The sequence below is a fragment of the Podarcis liolepis genome, assembly GCF_965112155.1.
Source record: "Podarcis liolepis genome assembly, chromosome: 4".
Classification (NCBI taxonomy): Eukaryota; Metazoa; Chordata; class Lepidosauria; order Squamata; family Lacertidae; genus Podarcis; species Podarcis liolepis.
In genome coordinates this window covers 74,716,637-74,734,249 of record NC_139558.1, presented here as the reverse complement: position 1 = coordinate 74,734,249, position 17,613 = coordinate 74,716,637, and the positions used below count along the sequence as shown (strand labels likewise).

The 17,613-nt window shown below is 42.9% G+C and overlaps 1 long non-coding RNA gene across 2 annotated transcripts in view; it reads right to left on the bottom strand.

Moving 5' to 3' along the window:
* LOC310705936 overlaps positions 1–17,613 on the bottom strand; it is a 123,849-nt gene that overhangs the window by 87,463 nt on the left and 18,773 nt on the right. Inside the window, exon 4 of one of the 2 annotated variants that reach the window (XR_014525536.1) lies at positions 9,814–9,920. The exons of the other annotated variant lie outside the window; for it this stretch is intronic. This is a non-coding gene — a long non-coding RNA (uncharacterized lncRNA). Of the gene's footprint in view, positions 1–9,813; positions 9,921–17,613 lie in introns of those variants that run through there. 2 annotated transcript variants of the gene reach the window in all.

Here is a 17,613-nt window from a genome sequence, read left to right as displayed (position 1 = left end):
CCTCACTCTCTTGGGGGGGGGGCAAAAATTTAAAGGAAAAAAACCTGGACGTTCATTTCCAAAATATAAGATAAAAAACAAATAAAATAAAACCTTAATCTTAATTGTATTTCAGTTCAACAATTACTTTGATAAAATACATATTTTCTTATGTGCAAATGGCTTTAGATACCTGTCAGGGAACTGCCATCAGTGCCGGAGGGAGAGAGCAAAATCCAGAGGGATTCCAGAGAGCGTCCCGGAATTGGGAGAGGCAGCCCATTTTCTGGAGAAGAGAATCAGCATAGCACCAGTGGAGAAGGGGGGCAGATGGGGGAAGCGGCGAGGACTCCTTGCCGGGGACCAGCGGGGAGAGTAGAGGTCCTCCGCTGCCTACGCCCTCCTTGCACAGAAGGCTTTCGCGCAGAGAGAGTAGGAGGAGACTAGGCGTCAAAGAGCTTCTTTGCTGGAAGAAGTTTAAGAAACGCCCACTGACGGATTCTGCCAGCGATTGAGACAGCCACGGGAGAGTGGCTGTCCGGACAGAAAAGGTTCACTCAGGCAACCCAGCCAGGTGTTTGCACCGGCTTACGCACGAGCAACCCCTAGAACCACTACAATACCTATTAGGTTCATAAATCACCATATAGCATATATTCAACACAAAGCGACAATTTGTTGTTGACAAAGGACATCTGGACATATAAAGGGCCCGATTACCTTCAGTAGCTTAGGGCTACATCAAACCTAAATCCAGCCCTGGACACAGTGCATTTTCACATACATTGTTGTAACTCACAATTTATGTGGATTTAACTTGCACGTATTCAGCTTTATTCGCCTGGGAATTAAAAAATAAATAACTAGAAAGGGGTCTGGCGACCAAGGAAAAAGACTTTTTTACGATACATGGTTTCATACCACTTGAGCACATTAGGACACATTACTATGAAGCCTTTTGGTGGGTGGTATGACTCTGTATAAGAGCAGCATAAGAAACTGACAAACTCCAATGCAAAAGTAAACCTGATAAACAGCAGGGGTAGCTAACACGGTGCCCTCTGGATGTTTGCCAATGCTGGCTGTTAATAACAGTGTCTCCAGTTATGAGTCATGGTGACAGGCTCATCTCTGGATGTGTTGCTGTAAGCGCTGCTGCTTCAGGACAGCCTTGGAGGCAAAACTCCACTCTACCACCCCCTGAGACTTCTAAACTCCACTTTCTATGATGTGACCTTCTCTTGGCAACCTCTTCACCTTAGCAGAGGAAGCAGGCCAAGGCTGCAGTGGCCAGCATACTTGAGGGTAATAAAGCAAGCAAGGGGAAAGTTCTATTAATTCCATGGAGGTAAAGAAACAAGGGGAGGTATCAACTTCACATGTTCTATCAGTGCAAGGATTTCCTCTTGCACAACGGTTCTTCCCACTAACTCTTCCTGTGCTGACCCCACACCCAACCCTCCCTACAACAGATTCAGGGGGCACACCCAGGTGGGCAGAGAATTCATTGCGCAAGCAGAAATCCTTCTGCTGACACACAACATGTAACTTGGATGGTTTTGGAGTGTTGGCTTTGGAGTCCATCACTCAGCAAAGCCTCTCTCAGCCAACTAAAAATAAATAAATTATAGACTTCTTCCTACAGTCACTCAGAGATCCAAATTAAAAGTTGAAATGGAAAAGAACAGCAAAGAAAAATACTCTTTAAGCTAGGAGAACTGGAAAGACGGGGATTGGCATCTATGGCTGGCCTTATTTCAATACCTTGATATAGGCACAAGACCACAAAGTTCACTATTATTGTATTGATGCTGATGCTAATTTGCTTCTGAAAAGGAGAGACTATAAAGTCAGCTGTGTGGAAAGAAGAACTAACGGTAAAGTATTCCAACACACATTGATAATGGCTTAAAAAGAACTGCACCATTATGCCAAATACTTGGTTATTTCTTTTCATCGCTGATTCTTCTCAAAGTCCACTTAATCCAACCCATTGCTTTTTGGCAAGACTTACATCTAATGAATTCACTAGAAATTTCTCATAAGAAAATGAATATACAGAGCAGAATTGTTTCAATTTTAATTTTCAAATAGGCATCATCTTAATGATGATAAAAATGTGATCAGCTCTAAGAAACACTCGGGTGTATAAAAGCTACATAACTCTGCTACCAGTAAGCCACTACTATGTAGTGTGGTTCGATGACTATTGAAATAAATGGCTATTCTTTTGAAATAAAAGGCCCTAACTGAAGGGAGAATCCAGAAATCCATGGACTATTTTGACAAGTAGGTGGAGCCACACATGTCATTCAAGTGATGTCATATGATACCAGGAGATTCAAAGTTAAAGCCACAGGAGCAAGCAGAGGTTTACATGTATCTCTGATATCAGTACAGTAGTCTCACAGTGCTAAGATTGTATGTGTGTATAATATATATATACATACATACATATATATATATATATCCTGCCTTTTCTTTTTATCAAGCCAGCAGAGGCTTATCTCTGGCATTGTGCTGGGAACTACAACACTAACATCAGAGATCAGTCTCTGCTTGCTGTTTGATAGCAAAAGCCTGCAGCAGAGGCTTATCCCACAATGCTAAGATCAGAAATAAGCCTCTGCCTGGTGCCTTTTAAGAGCTGTGCAAATGCTTATGTCCGATATTAGTGCTGTGGTACCATGGCTTAATTTAATGGAAGCATGGATTTATTTAAGTGTTGCAGCATTTCCATCCTCGCTCTATGTGTGTGTGTATAAGCACATGTATCTAAATATATTACACATACACAGGCATACTTTTAAGGAATATGCACCCAGCACAGGAGTTTTGCTGGATTTGGTTATGGCATACGCACATGCCTATTGCTGCATGCCACCCCAATCTCCAAGCCGTGTGAGATTCCAGGGGTTCCAGGTGCTTACCCAAGGCTCAGTTTTCTTGGAATGAGGAACAGCAGAAACTCTGGTGCAGGTGCACTGAGTCAGGCCCAACGTTGGTGGGGGGGGGGCTGTCATGCATGCATAATGTTGAGCCATGCCTGCTGGGATGCACTAGCGATCGCAGGTGTGTGTGTGTGCAGAGGGTGAAAATCGCCCTCCAAGCCTCCTACCCCACGCCCTGCAAACCGACACTCACCCAGGGGTGGCGGGGGATGACTGCCCCCCTCAGTTTTGGAGGGCACAGCCCCCTGCCTCAAAATATTGAGGGGGCGGAAGCCCCTTGCACTCCCTATACCTGGCACCCCTGCTGTGGTGTCTTTATGATATATGATTTATCATAATAATAAAGGGGTCCCAACTCTACAATTCCATAATTCTATGAGGGGCTCACAGCATTAACCATAGCTGTCAACCTTCCCTTTTTTTGCGGGAAATTCCCTTATTCCAGCGCTTTTTCCCGCTGCTTCCTGCTGCTATCCCGGATTGTTAGATATCCCATAGACTGTCCCCCGGATAGGTGAGGCTGCTGATCCTTTATTTTTGAGGCTGCTGATCCCTTATTTTCAAATCTGAAAGTTGAGGGAAGAGAGGCTCACCCATTTGCCTCTGGCACAGAGCAACGTCCCTTTCTACCTGGACAAAACATGCTTAGGCCATTGCCAAGAAATTTTCAGGGCTATTCCAGCAATTGAATCCTTGCTGGATCCATGAATTAGAAGGGACTCAGGTATACAGCCTTCACCCCTCCAATCTCACTATATAAGGGATATCTTGAAAAATAGCATCCAGTGCACGGCTGCAAAAGGTCAACATGCATATACAGGGTGATTCCTTTAAAAGAGGCACCATGGATAGAGTACACATGTTCCACGGGGCCTCTTTTAAAAGACTCACCCTGTACATACATGCTAGCCTTCTTGTTGGCATTGTAAAGTCATTTCATAAACCTAGTGACATTACGAAAAGGAAGAAGCAACCAGGAATCATTTCAGAGTAAAATACCATCCATCCTTGCAGTGTCTACTACAGTAGAATTTTTCAGCAGCCAATGTAAACAGCATACCACAGCAGAATGTAAGTGCTATCTATTATTAACACTCTAATTCAACAAACATATAAAGTTCAGGTCTCTATTTTTAAAACAATTGCTTGATTTTTTTTTAATCTTGACACGAAGAGCAGCAACACAGTTCCTCAAGCCAAATGTGTCCCCCCTCAGAGTGGGGCAGGATGTTGGCTTGCTGCTCCTTTCTCTCACCCCAAGTTATCCTTCTGTAAATAGTAACACTTAATTGATTTACCACAACTAGTTCTATGTTTTCCAACAGAATTACATGACCACTATAAACTTAACTGGCCAATAATACTAAATATAAATCATACTAAAATTATTTTATCATGTTTTTAATGAGGTATCATTTTGGAGAATGATTTTGGAGGCCCTCCTCTCCCTCCCCAATCACCAGGCTGGAGGCCACATCATCCTAGGGTTAGGAGGACAATAGCTCAGTCATCTTAGGGCAGGAGCCACCAATCTTTTTGAACCAGCGGACACATTTTCAATTTTGAGAGAAAGCTGGGGACGCCAGTCACAAAATAGCTTCTGGGGGAGGAGAGGGGCACAACACAAAATCACTGCCATAGGGAGTGTGATAACACAAAATTAGAGAGACAGTCAGCCCTGGCAACCTTACGCTTACCATGGGAAGTCAGCTATGTCCTGCAGATCCTGACTGTGGTGATCAATTAGTATAGATTTTACACATACACTGATGCTGTTGCTGTCTAATAGCAACAAGAAGCATTCCTCAGTACCAGGGAAAATATACAAGATGGTCACACCACAATCACACTAATTTCACAGAAATCGCTTAGAAAGTATCTGCACATTTTGCCCCACAACTTGCTTTCTAGGAGGGCTAAGACTTACTTTTTTAAAAGCTCAGTCTGGTGCAGCTGCCCTAAGGGCAAAACAACAGGCAAGAGGCCAATCTTGTCTAATCTCACCTAAAATTGGGAATACACAGATGCTTGCTTTGATTTCTATACTGAAAACAAAGCTATGACTTTAGGTAAGACGATCCAGAAACCTAATCAGGGAGAAACAACTGTTGGAATGTTCAGCCTGGATATATGTGTAAATAAAACCTCGCCACCAGTCATTATTCCAAGGTATGTGCCAACACCCTTCAATGATGTCCGTAGGCAGGGAGTTCCAAATTGTAGGTGCTGCCACACTAAAATACTGATTTCTTATGGATGTGAAACAAGTATGTGCCACCTGTAACAATGCCAGGCAGTGGTGGCTTGAGGAGAAATGGAAAGTGCTGCCCTGCTGCCACTGCCTGCATAGCTGTTGCCATTGCCAAAGAAGCACCACCAGCATCAGTGCTGATTTCCGGAGCAGCTTCTCCACTGGAGGTGCCACCTCAAGAACTTCTTCTCCCACCTGAGGCAGTACCTTCATCCCGCCTAATGGCTGCTCCAGCCCTGATACCAGTTTGCCAGATTGAAGTCACTGAGTGGGCACATATGAGGTAAGGAAATTCTACAAGTGGCCCCAAGCTGCTAAACATGAGCCAATTCTCTTCCCAAAGCCCTGCGTTTGCCAGGTTGCAGAACTCCTCCTAGCCTGGCAAGCAGGGAGGGCGAGTAGAACAATGAGGAGCAGGGCAAGAGAAGCCATGGATGGCTGCATCGTCTCCAACAGGAAGGTAACTTTTAAATACTAGCTACTTTGCAACACTACTAACCCAATCCCTGTCCTGGAAAGAAAATGAACATATACGTATAGCTCTCTATATATACCCACACTCACATATACAAAAGTTAATTGTTCATTGTGCAACTGCTTCAAAATATTTAATCATAACGCTTGGAAAAACCCAACAGGATTTTCCGAAATGTGTTCCTTGCATCTAAAGAAATAATTTTGGGTTGTTAAATTACTTTCCTGCAGTTCTCTGTGTGCCCACTTGGTGTCCCACTGGGACCGAAAAACACAGAACACTACTGAAAGGTAAAGCAGCCAAAGAGAAAGAAAGGCACACATTACTTGAGGAGCAAACATATGTAAGATACCAGGAAAGATTTGCCAAACACCTTGTCACAGGCAAAGTGCAAAACTCAAATGTATTGTTAACACACCAACCCAATCTCAGAGATGAGAGACTCCAGGGGCTCTAGTGATTACCCAGAGTTCAGTTTCCTTAGAATGAAGGTCAAGGGGGACTGTGGTGTCTTTAGGACATATGGTTTCATTTGCACATACAGTATATACAACCAAAACATAGGCTGGAGAGGCTCACAGCATTAACATCCCCAAAGATTTTGCTTCCCCTTCAGGTTTCTAGGAGAGATCCAAAGTCCAGCCTAAAGCAAACATGTCTCTGTTTCTTCAGCTTCCAGTCTGCTCTTTCAGCTCACTCATACAACTGTGGCTATTGTTTTCCTAAACTGCAGCTAGGTGAGAGTGTGGGGAAAGGCCCACCCATTCAGTGGCGTAGCGTGGGGGTGCAGGGGGGCCCGGCCGCACCGGGCGCAACATCTGGGGGTTAGGGTTAGGGGGTGCAAATCCACGGGTTAGGGGGCGCAAATCCACGGGTTAGGGGGCGCAAATTACTTGCCTTGCCCCGGGTGCTGACAACCCACGCTACGCCACTGCACCCATTTATTCTATGACACAGAGAAACCTCTTTGCTAATCATGGTACTTAACTAGTTAGGCCTTACCTTGATAAAGGAACTGGTTTGGTATTGTTCCCTTTATGCACTACAATCTCCCAGCCTATTTCTTTTGTTGCCTCCCTTTGGCATTATCTGTTAGAACTATCAAGTACATCTTTCTTCCTATTGTGACACCCCTGTAGTTCCTACATTTATTCACATCCTGTGCTAACCATTCCACACAGCCATAAAAGAGACCCTCCATCAAACCTAGGTGGGCTGTACATTTACACTGCAAAATTCTAGCTATTTTCAGACCATTTGTATTGCTGTTGCTGCTATAAACACTGAAATGGGTATGCTAATGTCAAAGGCTCAAATCCTTTTTGCTCAGAAAAGGAACATAGAGAGAGAGGTGCAGTTTTTTGACCTTTTCTGATAACATTGCTGCAGTTATTAGGAGGTATAAATAATAAATAGCCACCACAAATGCTCTTAGAATACACTGCTTCATTTTTAACAATTTAATCTTGAATTTACCCAAGCATGGGCATCTGATACTTGGCTGCTGCAGATCTTATGACCATCCCTGTCTTCTGAAATACCATGCCTGGTTTGAATCTGTGTTGTTGCCAGTCAAAGATCAATTGCACTAAGCCATGGCAAGTGAACTCATTGCATAGTATAGGAATAAGGTGGTGTTTTAAGTACACTGGCCCCAGATTCTTTAAGGCTTCATTATATACTAATAGTAAGACCTTGAAGACGGCTTGGTAGCATACTGGCAACCAGTGCAGTTTCTTCAACACAGTTGTTATATTAGTAGCCAATGCTCGATAGCAACCAGGCTGTAGAATTCTGCTGCTGCTTCCAAACCAGCTTCAGGGGTAACATCCACAGCAGAGTGTTTGAAGCACTTTGTCCTCCTGATCTCCCTTATCCTTATCCCCCCCATCCCTTCTTAAAGACAGACCCATTTTACTTATGAAGAATTGAGACAGAGTGGGGAGCATACCTAATGTCATAGTATTCATAGCCAGTTGCACAATGTTAATTTTTGTTCCTGTGTGGAAGACAGGAATGCCTGGCGTGCTCTGGTCCATGGGGTCACGAAGAGTCGGACACGACTAAACAACAACAACAAGTTTTGGTTTATTTTTTGCTTGATTCTAACATGTTTATATGAATGTTATAATATTGTTATAAATTATTATTGCAATATTTCCCAACTATATTGTATAATTTTTAGTGGGAGGGGCTGAAGCTAAAGAGTACATGCTTTGCAAATGAATACATGCTATGCCATAGGTAAATGAAAATTTACCTATGGCACAGCATGTATGCAAATCTGTCCCCTTTTTTGTGAGCAGGGCAGAGCGCCCAATCAACAAAGAGTGTACCTGGGCCAAAAGGGGGGGGGGGGCTTACATTGCACGAATTCATGGCAGAGGCAAAATTAGAAAACAACTATACTATACCAGATCTCGATTTCCTAGTTAATCTCATGTGTGATACCATCAAAACCAGTGGCATTTCTTTGAATTAAATGAATTAGTGTGCTGTGGAATGTTACAAACTGACAAAGATGGCCCTTTTGTCAGAAAAGCCAAACACTAGAATCAAGGACATAGACAACTTGTTAAATCTCATCATTTGATAAACATCTGTTGGGAGACGTCATCATTTGGCAGATTAAATGTTATTACTCCGGCTCTATCTTGTAGATAAACTGAATTATCTACAGTCTCCACACACTCCACCCCTTCTATGATTCCTCAAATCACATTTTTAAGGGGGGGGGGACTATTCTTGGATTGACCAATATTAGTCATATCCAGAGTAAATCAAATTATTTTCAGGGGTCTACTCTTGAGTATGATTTAAGATGGATAGACCAATATTAGTCATATCCAGAGTAAATCAAATTATTTTCAGGGGTCTACTCTTGAGTATGATTTAAGATGGATAACACCAATTGTGTAGCCGCCCTTTTCCCTTTCCTTCCCACTCTTTTCACTTTCCATTTGCGTTTTTGTGATTTGGTATATTTAAAATGAGGAAGCTTTATAGAGAGTTTGTAAATGTGTCTCAGTGGAAAACCTGCTGTGCTGCGTAAAATTGTGTTTCATTTCATTAGAATGATGGTTTCAGTCAGAGATTTAGTAGCTATGTTGGTTCTATAAAGATAAGAAATGTAGAATGACTGGTAGTTCAAAAGCCTACTTGTACTCCTTTCAAACAGGAGACCCAGGAGATAATATATTTCAGGGGGTTCCCGCCTCAACTACCTTCCCCTTGGTAGTGTTTGCAGAAATGAGGGGTTTTTTTAAATAAAAGGATGCTTCATTGGCCTGGTTTTCATCAATAGAATCCACCTTTTCAGTTCATATGCAAATACCTTGGCTTCATGGCAATCGATTTCTCCCCAGCCAGGAGCACAGCTGCTTCTCATGAATACAAGAGGTTTACTCTGAAGAACTGTCACTGTGGGTTTCTTTATTCACTTGTGTGGAACAAATGCTAAAAGAATGCCGTATTTTAGGGGGAACTTTTGGATCTCACCATGCTGTTTATTACAGTCATCACATTAAACAAAGCCAAGCATGGCAAGGTCTACTGTACATAATAGAGCGGATTTCGTTCCTTTAAACAGTGGGGAATTTCTTTCAGAATGGAGGCATTGCAAATACTAGGTTTGGGCTGAATAAGAAAATCCATACCCTGAAAAGCTTTTCATCTTAGAAAAACATTAACATGAGCAACGGTAGAAACTGGGGGGTGAGCGTGAGAGGAATTGTCAGAAAGAATATGTACTTAAATAGGGCAAGCTCTCACTACACAGCTTTGGTGAGTCAATTTTTAAATAAACCCCAAGATATAAATAAATGAATAAATTAGAGAAATATCACAAGTCTCCAGTGACCATCTGCCTTGTGTTACCATTCGGCATTTTACCAGATGCACAATGCTAACACTTGAATCTTGAGGAGAGATACAGGAGGATAGGGTGGCTACCTTATGTACTAGTTGTGTCCTTCAAAAGATGGGAAAGCTATGGAATAACTCCATTCTCTCCAAGAAAGCATGAACTTTGGGATCATTGCAATAATTATTTTTGTTTGTTTGTAATTCTCAACACAGTTAAAAGACAATCCTGAAATTTTGTTAGCCCATCTTAAGGAAAAATTTCTAAAAGTAATTATTATAATTCATACCTGGTGAGACCGGTCACAATACTGAAGGCATACCGTTTTGCCATCTCATCATTTCCTGACAGAAATTAACATGGCCAAATCCACCAAAAGAGTAGTTTATGGAGCTCCTAGAACTAATGGGGCAGGAGAAGAGGACTATAGGAAGAGGCATAAATTACTAAGAAGGAATCAGCTGTGAGTCCTACTCCCTGCTTTGCAGGCCTTTCCCACCTGGTCTGGGAGGGCAAGGCCCTGACTGACTCCAGCTGTCTCTTAGAGCAGACCCAGGTCATTAAGCCTGAGCTTCCACAGCTGCTACCAGTGAACCAGCACTGGCAGCAACAGCAGCAGATAGCAGTGTGAGTGTAATGAAAGGGTTCACCTGTATATTTGATGAAGTTTTGAAGCCTATCATATACATATATACACACAAACACAAAGTAATTTTTATATGGTTTCCCTTTGGTTCCAATAGGCCGCATTGCAAATTGGTATTGGCATCAGATGCTAAACATCAGCCGTGTAGTCTGCTGCATGAATCAGTTTGTAACTTCCAATGTGAGGGAAATGGGTCCATCGTTTCCTGTATGCTTTCTGTGCTTCTGTCATGAATACATGAAAGGATCAAAAGATGGCCCAGGCAGAGAAGGAGCAAACTAGAAGATGAATATGAAAGTCTCAAAGCACCAGGTGTTTTGTCATTTTGAAGGGTGAGTGTTACCAGGACATTTCATACACATCACAAGGTTTGCTCAATATACCTCTACTGGGTGTTTTAAATGGCTAGAAAAATAAATATACCATTTTCACTGAAAGTGTAAATGGCAGCTGCAGTAGGAGCATGCATGCCACTTTTAAAAGAGCAGAGAGCAGTGAAAGTGATTGATTTTTAAAAAGCCGGGGGAAAGGACAGGGAAAGCTGTCCTGCCTTGACTGTTTAGATATTTGGATATTTTTATACTGTGCTTCAACCCAGCAATCATAGGGTAAGTAGTAACAGGTCATGGGACAAACACCTACAGAAGCAGTCTTCCATTGTTTTAGGTGTTAAAGTGATACTAGCTGCCAAGGATGCCAACTTAAAATATGGTGGTGGGGGGAGGGAACGGGGACGGTAAGCCCTGCATTGCATAAATCTATCACAAGACACAACATACGCACATCATTTGAATGGCAATGCCCATCAACTGTGGGGGACCCCAGTCCCCTCAAATACTTTGGGGGGGGGACCTCAGGCCCTTGGAGTTCGCTCCTATGCTAGCTATGTGGAATAACAAATCTACCTTCTTCACAGTGGTGCATTGCCTTAGCTTGACTAAAGCCTTGTTGGCATTTCTGCTGTTCACATAATCCAGACAGAAAGATATTTCTGCCCTCAAGACAGGCATTCAGACCTCTTTCAGTCATAAGCTAGCGTTTCTTGACAAATGGTTTCTTACACTCTACCCCACAGCTTCAGGGGTGATTACACATATATTTGCCCCCAGTATTTTGCTCAGTAACATATAACAATACAAAATACATAATACAAATGATTAAAACCAATTCACATAAAATGCTTTATAACTACATAACTAATATAGTACCAGCAACATACTTAAAACTGACTTAACCAATCACAACTCTCCTAAGCTGGTTTTAAGAGTAAAAAAAGTTGGTTTCTATTCTTGGTTCTGGCACAGATTTCCTGCATGACTTAAAACAACCCACAGAGTCACCTTCTATTTTCACTCCTCCATTTGTTTAGCTGAATATGATAACACAATTGAGAATTCTGGTTCTGTAAATCCCAGTTCTTCAGAATTCTGAGCCTGCATCCTGACTCTTGCAATTACCTGACTGCAGTATTTTAGGTGGAACAGTTTTCCAACAGGACAGAACCATTACAGTATCACATTAAGTAATCTGTGTTAGCAAGGTTCTTCTGTTCCAGCTTTTGTTTGTCTTGTCCCATCAGAATGCACACAATGTAGTACAGATATTGCACAATTACAATTTTTATTGTCGCTTCTAAAGGACCACATTGTGCCAGTTGGAAATCCCAGTCTTTTCTTAAGGATGGAGATTTTGCAGGACAGACATTAGCTGTCTTGGTAAAGCCAAGCTTTCATTGCACTAAAAAGAAACCAAGGAGAATATTCAACATAGTCTTCCTTTGTTTGGCACAAGAAAGTGTAGGGGTGTAACACTGCTCCTCAGCTTCAAGCAGCTTGTGTTAAGAATTAAACTGTCGGTTCAGATTTTGTTGTTAAATCTATTAGAAATGCACTGACATCTTTGACAGCTAAAGATCCTATTAAATCCTGGAGCATGTAAAATGCAGGCAATTAAAAACTTTGGCCATGCTGTTCACCTTGTACGCTGTCCTTGAGGGAGCAACCCTGAATAGAGAACAGCTCTCGCTTCCTGTCCTATTTGTGCAATTCATATGTGTGAATACAGATAAAGCTATAGCGAATAAAATTTTTAAAAAACACCTCCCAAAAGCAAACAAACCATTAAGCTTATTTAGTACAGGCTATGCTACAGTGATAGCTTGGGTAGTATGTAATCATCTTTGGGGTATGTTTGTACATAACACCAAACCATGGTTTGAACAAGTCTAGCCTACTTCTGGACTCAGACACTGCCTTGTCCCATCTGCTTTCCCTATATGGCCAGAAGGAGGAATTTGGAATCTTTTGCTTTTGCTCAAGCAAGATTTGGTGTTTTCTCCAAACTCTCTAACTGTGGTCAACATTAACAGTGGTTAGTGTCAACCAAGACAACTACAAACTGTGGTTTATGAAGTTGGCTTGTTTAAATTAGCCAGTCTTTTCTTGAGTTTAAGTAGACATATGAGGGAGGAACACAGGGATTAGCTCCACCCTTGCAACATTCCTGTCATTCCCCACTGAGTTCTGGGGGGAGTTGAGGCCCTAAGGTTTAACCATTTAAGATAATTTAGACTATTCAAACCATTTAAGGGGTCTAAAACACATGGGAAACATTCATCAGTACAAGGGGTTCCTTGCTTCAGCTTTCAACACAAGGAGGGCAACAGGAATGGTGAGGGGAGCACATCTGTCACACTCATCCCCATAACCCTCCATTGTATGTTTACTTGGATGAAGAATCCCTGACAAGGGCTGTCCTTAATCACAGTTCCCACCCATTGCAGATGAGTTAACAGATTGTGGTAAACTAAAAGCAGAAGCAAAATCCTCTGAACTCCTCCTCTCGGTTATACTGGAGAGGAGATAGAAAGAAGGAATGTGCAACACCGGGAGAAGAATAAGTTAGTTCAGTGTTTCCCAACCGGTGTTCCGCGGCACACTAGTGTGCCGCGAGACGTTGCCTGGTGTGCCGTGGGAGGGAGGCGGGCGAGTCGGGCGACGAGAGGCGGGGCAGCGGCGGCGAGGAGAGGCCGCCCAGCGCGGGGCTCTCGCCGTCTGCCTGCCTGGCTGCCTGCGTGGCGCTGACTTCACGGGGCTGTAACGTGCCCCACATAGGCACACGCGGGGCGGCGAGCGAGCTCCCTCCCACATCCCATCGCCGCTCGCTTCGGCCGGCCTACTGGGCTGTCGTAGGCGGAAGGCCTGCGCATGCATGAGGTTTTCGCGCCTTCGGGATTCCCTTCACGCCTTCCTCCTCCCGGGTCCTTGAGAGCGCGGGAAGCGGCAGCGCGAGACCGGCGTTGAGCCTGGTAGGTATTGCGCTTGCCAAGGCAGTCATTTGGGAAATGAAAACTTGCAAAGCAAGCAACCAGTTCAATCTGAAGTACGTGTATGCTTAATATCCTGTATCTGAAACCTGTTCTGCCCCCTCCCCCACACTTGGTGCCATTTTCATCTACACATGCAGCAGAGTAAGTTGACCCAGAATAGTAACAATTCAGATGGCAGATGGGAGAATGACAGTGCTGAATGCTTTCCCATGTAGAACAGTCCCTGCAAATAAAAACCTAGCATATTTGGAAGAGGGATGCTAGCCTAACCATTACCTTCTATGCTGTTACTATTTTTTATTTTTTTTTTTACATAAGTAAAAAGTGACCTTTCCCCATCTGGCATGGTGGTGTGCCTCGAGATTTTTTTCATGAAACAAGTGTGCCTTTGCCCAAAAAAGGTTGGGAAACACTGAGTTAGTTCATGTAGAGCAGGCTTCCTCAACCTCGGCCCTCCAGATGTTTTTGGCCTACAACTCCCATGATCCCTAGCTAGCAGGACCAGTGGTCAGGGACGATGGGAATTGCAGTCTCAAAACATCTGGAGGGCCAAGGTTGAGGAAGCCTGATGTAGAGCTAAACCATAGTTTAGTGTTACACCTTTAAACCTTTCTGTCTCTAGGCTAGAAAATAACACACAAAAAAAACTAAGAACAAAGAATTATTCCTATTTTAGGCTGGGTTTTTAATTCTTTACTTAAAGACAACATATTTTAGATCTGCCATTTACCCTTCTCAACTATTGCGCCACCGAAACTGATTTAATATCGTCCCTGCATAGTCCCATGTGAACTACCAGCAAACTATTCTTTTTTACTACTGTGACTGCCTAGTTTCCCCTATCGTCAAATGGCTTTAGACTTCTGATGGTGATAGTTTTAGGTCATACCTGCTCATATACATAATTTGTGTAAACTATTAATAACTCATCACATTATTCTCCTGTCTTGACTCTCTAAATTGCCACAGTGCTGATCAAAATTCTTGATGCGTCCATTGGAGGAACAGTGCACATTCTTAAAGCTGGGACACTTAGTATAGTACTTGGAACACCTGTTCTTTTAAAGAAAATGTTCAGATGGGCTTGGAAGCTGTTTATGTTTTGTTTTGTTTTTTGTAGTACAAAAGTCTCACAAAGAAGCACAACCTCTGGTGCCATAATGCAGAAGAAGAGGACAAAGATCAAAAATAGAACGACAGCAATATACAACACATCCCTTGTTTACCAAGTACTGTCCTCACTTAGATATGTTTTTATTTAAAATATAAGTCCATGCCACCTGATTGTTCAATACAACTGGCAACACAGCTGGTGAAAACTGAGATTAATAAGAGTATAAATAGTAGTAGAAACATGCCATTTGATACAGCTGGGAAAGTCACGTAGGTAAAACTTTATCAAATCTCCGAGGAAGTCTATTTTTTTGCTTCAATTTTATTTTATTCAGGAATCACAATACTGTATCTCAAAGAAGCAATGAGAGCCAGTGTGGTGTAGTGGTTAAGAGCAGTAGTCACGTAATCTGGGAAACCGGGTTCGCGTCTCCGCTCCTCCACATGCAGCTGCTGGGTGACCTTGGGCCAGTCACACTTCTGAAGTCTCTCAGCCCCACTCACCTCACAGAGTGTTTGTTGTGGGGGAGGAAGGGAAAGGAGAATGTTAGCCGCTTTGAGACTCCTGAAGGGGAGTGAAAGGCGGGATATCAAATCCAAACTCTTCTTCTTCTTCTTCAATGCATTTGTGTTAGGTCTCAATGTGGCTTAGTGTTGCATTTAACTGTAAGAGGCCAAGGCTGAAATACCTGCTCAGCTGTGGTGGCAAGTCCTGGGTCCTTCCTAAACAAGGACCCTACTTGTGCACCCATGTGGATTTGGGCAAGTGTGGGTCTGATTGGAATGGGCACACAGCAGGTGGCTCATGAATAGCCACTCAGCTGTGCAGTAGTGTAATAAAAGCCCACCCTTGGGAGCTCATTGGTGGCACAGTATGTTTTTTTGTCCACTCCTGGGCCTTAGAAGGCTGGTTCTGTGGCTATGGTACTGTTGCTGTTGACTTTTCTGCCCTGGTCTATGTTAACAAGCTGTTCTGGTTGCAGTAGATTGAGGGTAGCTGATAGCTGATGGGGCTGGGAAGGAATTTACCCCCCACAACAACTGGGCCCAACACTGCGAGATTTTTGCCTTCCTCACAGCAACATTTGCTTTGCGGTTATTGATGTACACTAACATTGATTAAAGAGCCTTGGGGTTCCCGTTCAAAGACTCAATCCCAGCTGAGGAAGTTGGGATGGACTCCACATGTCCAGGCTGCAAGAACATGCACCCACCCACCCACAGTAGTTCATGCTGGGTTGGGGAAGATAATTCAGCTCCCTTTAACATTATTCCAGCAGTTGGGTTTCAATAGTGACATTGGCCAGCAAGCCAGTGACTGGATCCCTGCCCTGTGTCATACCAAACACCACGAAACGCAGCCAATAAAGTTGAGTCCACTTCAAGCCCATTTGGGACATTTTCATTTTTATTCATTCCCACCTTGCTATGTGTGGTTTGCATGGCTCCATATCTAATCCATTGTAATCGGGCAACTAAGAACCGTTCTCACATTATGCAGTATGAGGGCGGTATGTTGAGGGGGTTGCATTCTGCATATTACCACTTTAGACTGCAGGTGGGAGTTATATTTTTGAATTCACCTCCATGTAAAGAGTTCCTTGCATGTGGTAAACTAGCACATCAGGAAAGGGGCTACGCTGGTTTGCTACATGGAGAGTTGTTGTCATTTTTACATTAAGGGGCATGCAGAAATATGACACCCACGTGGATACAGACACACCCTAACTGCAGTCCAGAATTCGCCTTCCACAGTCTAGCATCTGATACCCCAAAGTGTAAGGTGGTTTTAAATGTTTGTCCATTATTGTTTCAGATATTGCAAATTTGTTTCAATTTCTAGCTTTCATTAAATTTCCCTTTCTGGCATGTAACCTAAAAGCAATAGCTACTTGTTAGCCAATAATTGTATTTCCAATCCATGGACTCAGCTAGGCTGGTACAGAAAAATTGATTTATATTCCTTGTATGTGTGATATGTGGAAGACAGAAGTGGAAGACAGAAGTGCCTGGCGTGCTCTGGTCCATGGGGTCACAAAGAGTCGGACATGACTAAAAGACTAAACAACAACATGTGTGACATAACATTGTGCCACCAGATGGCGACGTGCTGGTTTTTCCCCTTCCTGTTTTCCCTGTTTAAATTTACGCTATTAAATTGAAACGCTTCTTTGATGTGTCTAGATCCAGCCTAGATCTAACTGATTTTTAATTGCACATAAATACTTTCTGCCCAATCCATTTCATCATAATAAATGTACATTGGCTATTCATTTGTTACACTCACTCCATATGTGCTTCTGCTACAATGACCTTCTGAGTACTGGATGCGTATTTTGTAACAGGAAAATGTTATGCCTTTCTTGGATAATAAACCATTACAATTATAATTGTCCACAGATGTTCTAGGCACTTATTAAGTTTTATGTATAACACCATTAATGATGCGTTCCATGCCCTTGCTGTTTTGAGAACTTCTAAATTTAAATTAAAAAGAAAAAGAAAACCATCTAAATTTTGCTTTTAATTTTTACAGTGGCAAAGAGCAGTGGAAAATTTCCCTCCCATAGTGCTGCATCTAATCTAGGGGTAGGCAACCTAAGGCCCGTGGGCCGGATGCAGTCCAATCGCCTTCTCAATCCAGCCCACGGACAGTCCAGGAATCAGCGTGTTTTTACATGAGTAGAATGTGTCCTTTTATTTAAAATGCATCTCTGGGTTATTCATGGGGCATAGGAATTCGTTCATCCCCCCCCCAAAAAAAAATATAGTCCAGCCCACCACATGGCCTGAGGGACTGTGGACCAGCCCACGACTGAAAAAGGTTGCTGACTCCTGATCTAATCAATCCTTTCTCCCCCCCCCCCACTTTATTTTTATGAGATTCTGGTGGCTGTGCATTCTCTGTGTCTCATGTAAGGGTGCACATAGATTCATACTTTAAAATGAAAAGTGAATGGTATGATGGGTCTGCAATCCCCTGAGCAAAACTATCCCCCCATCACATT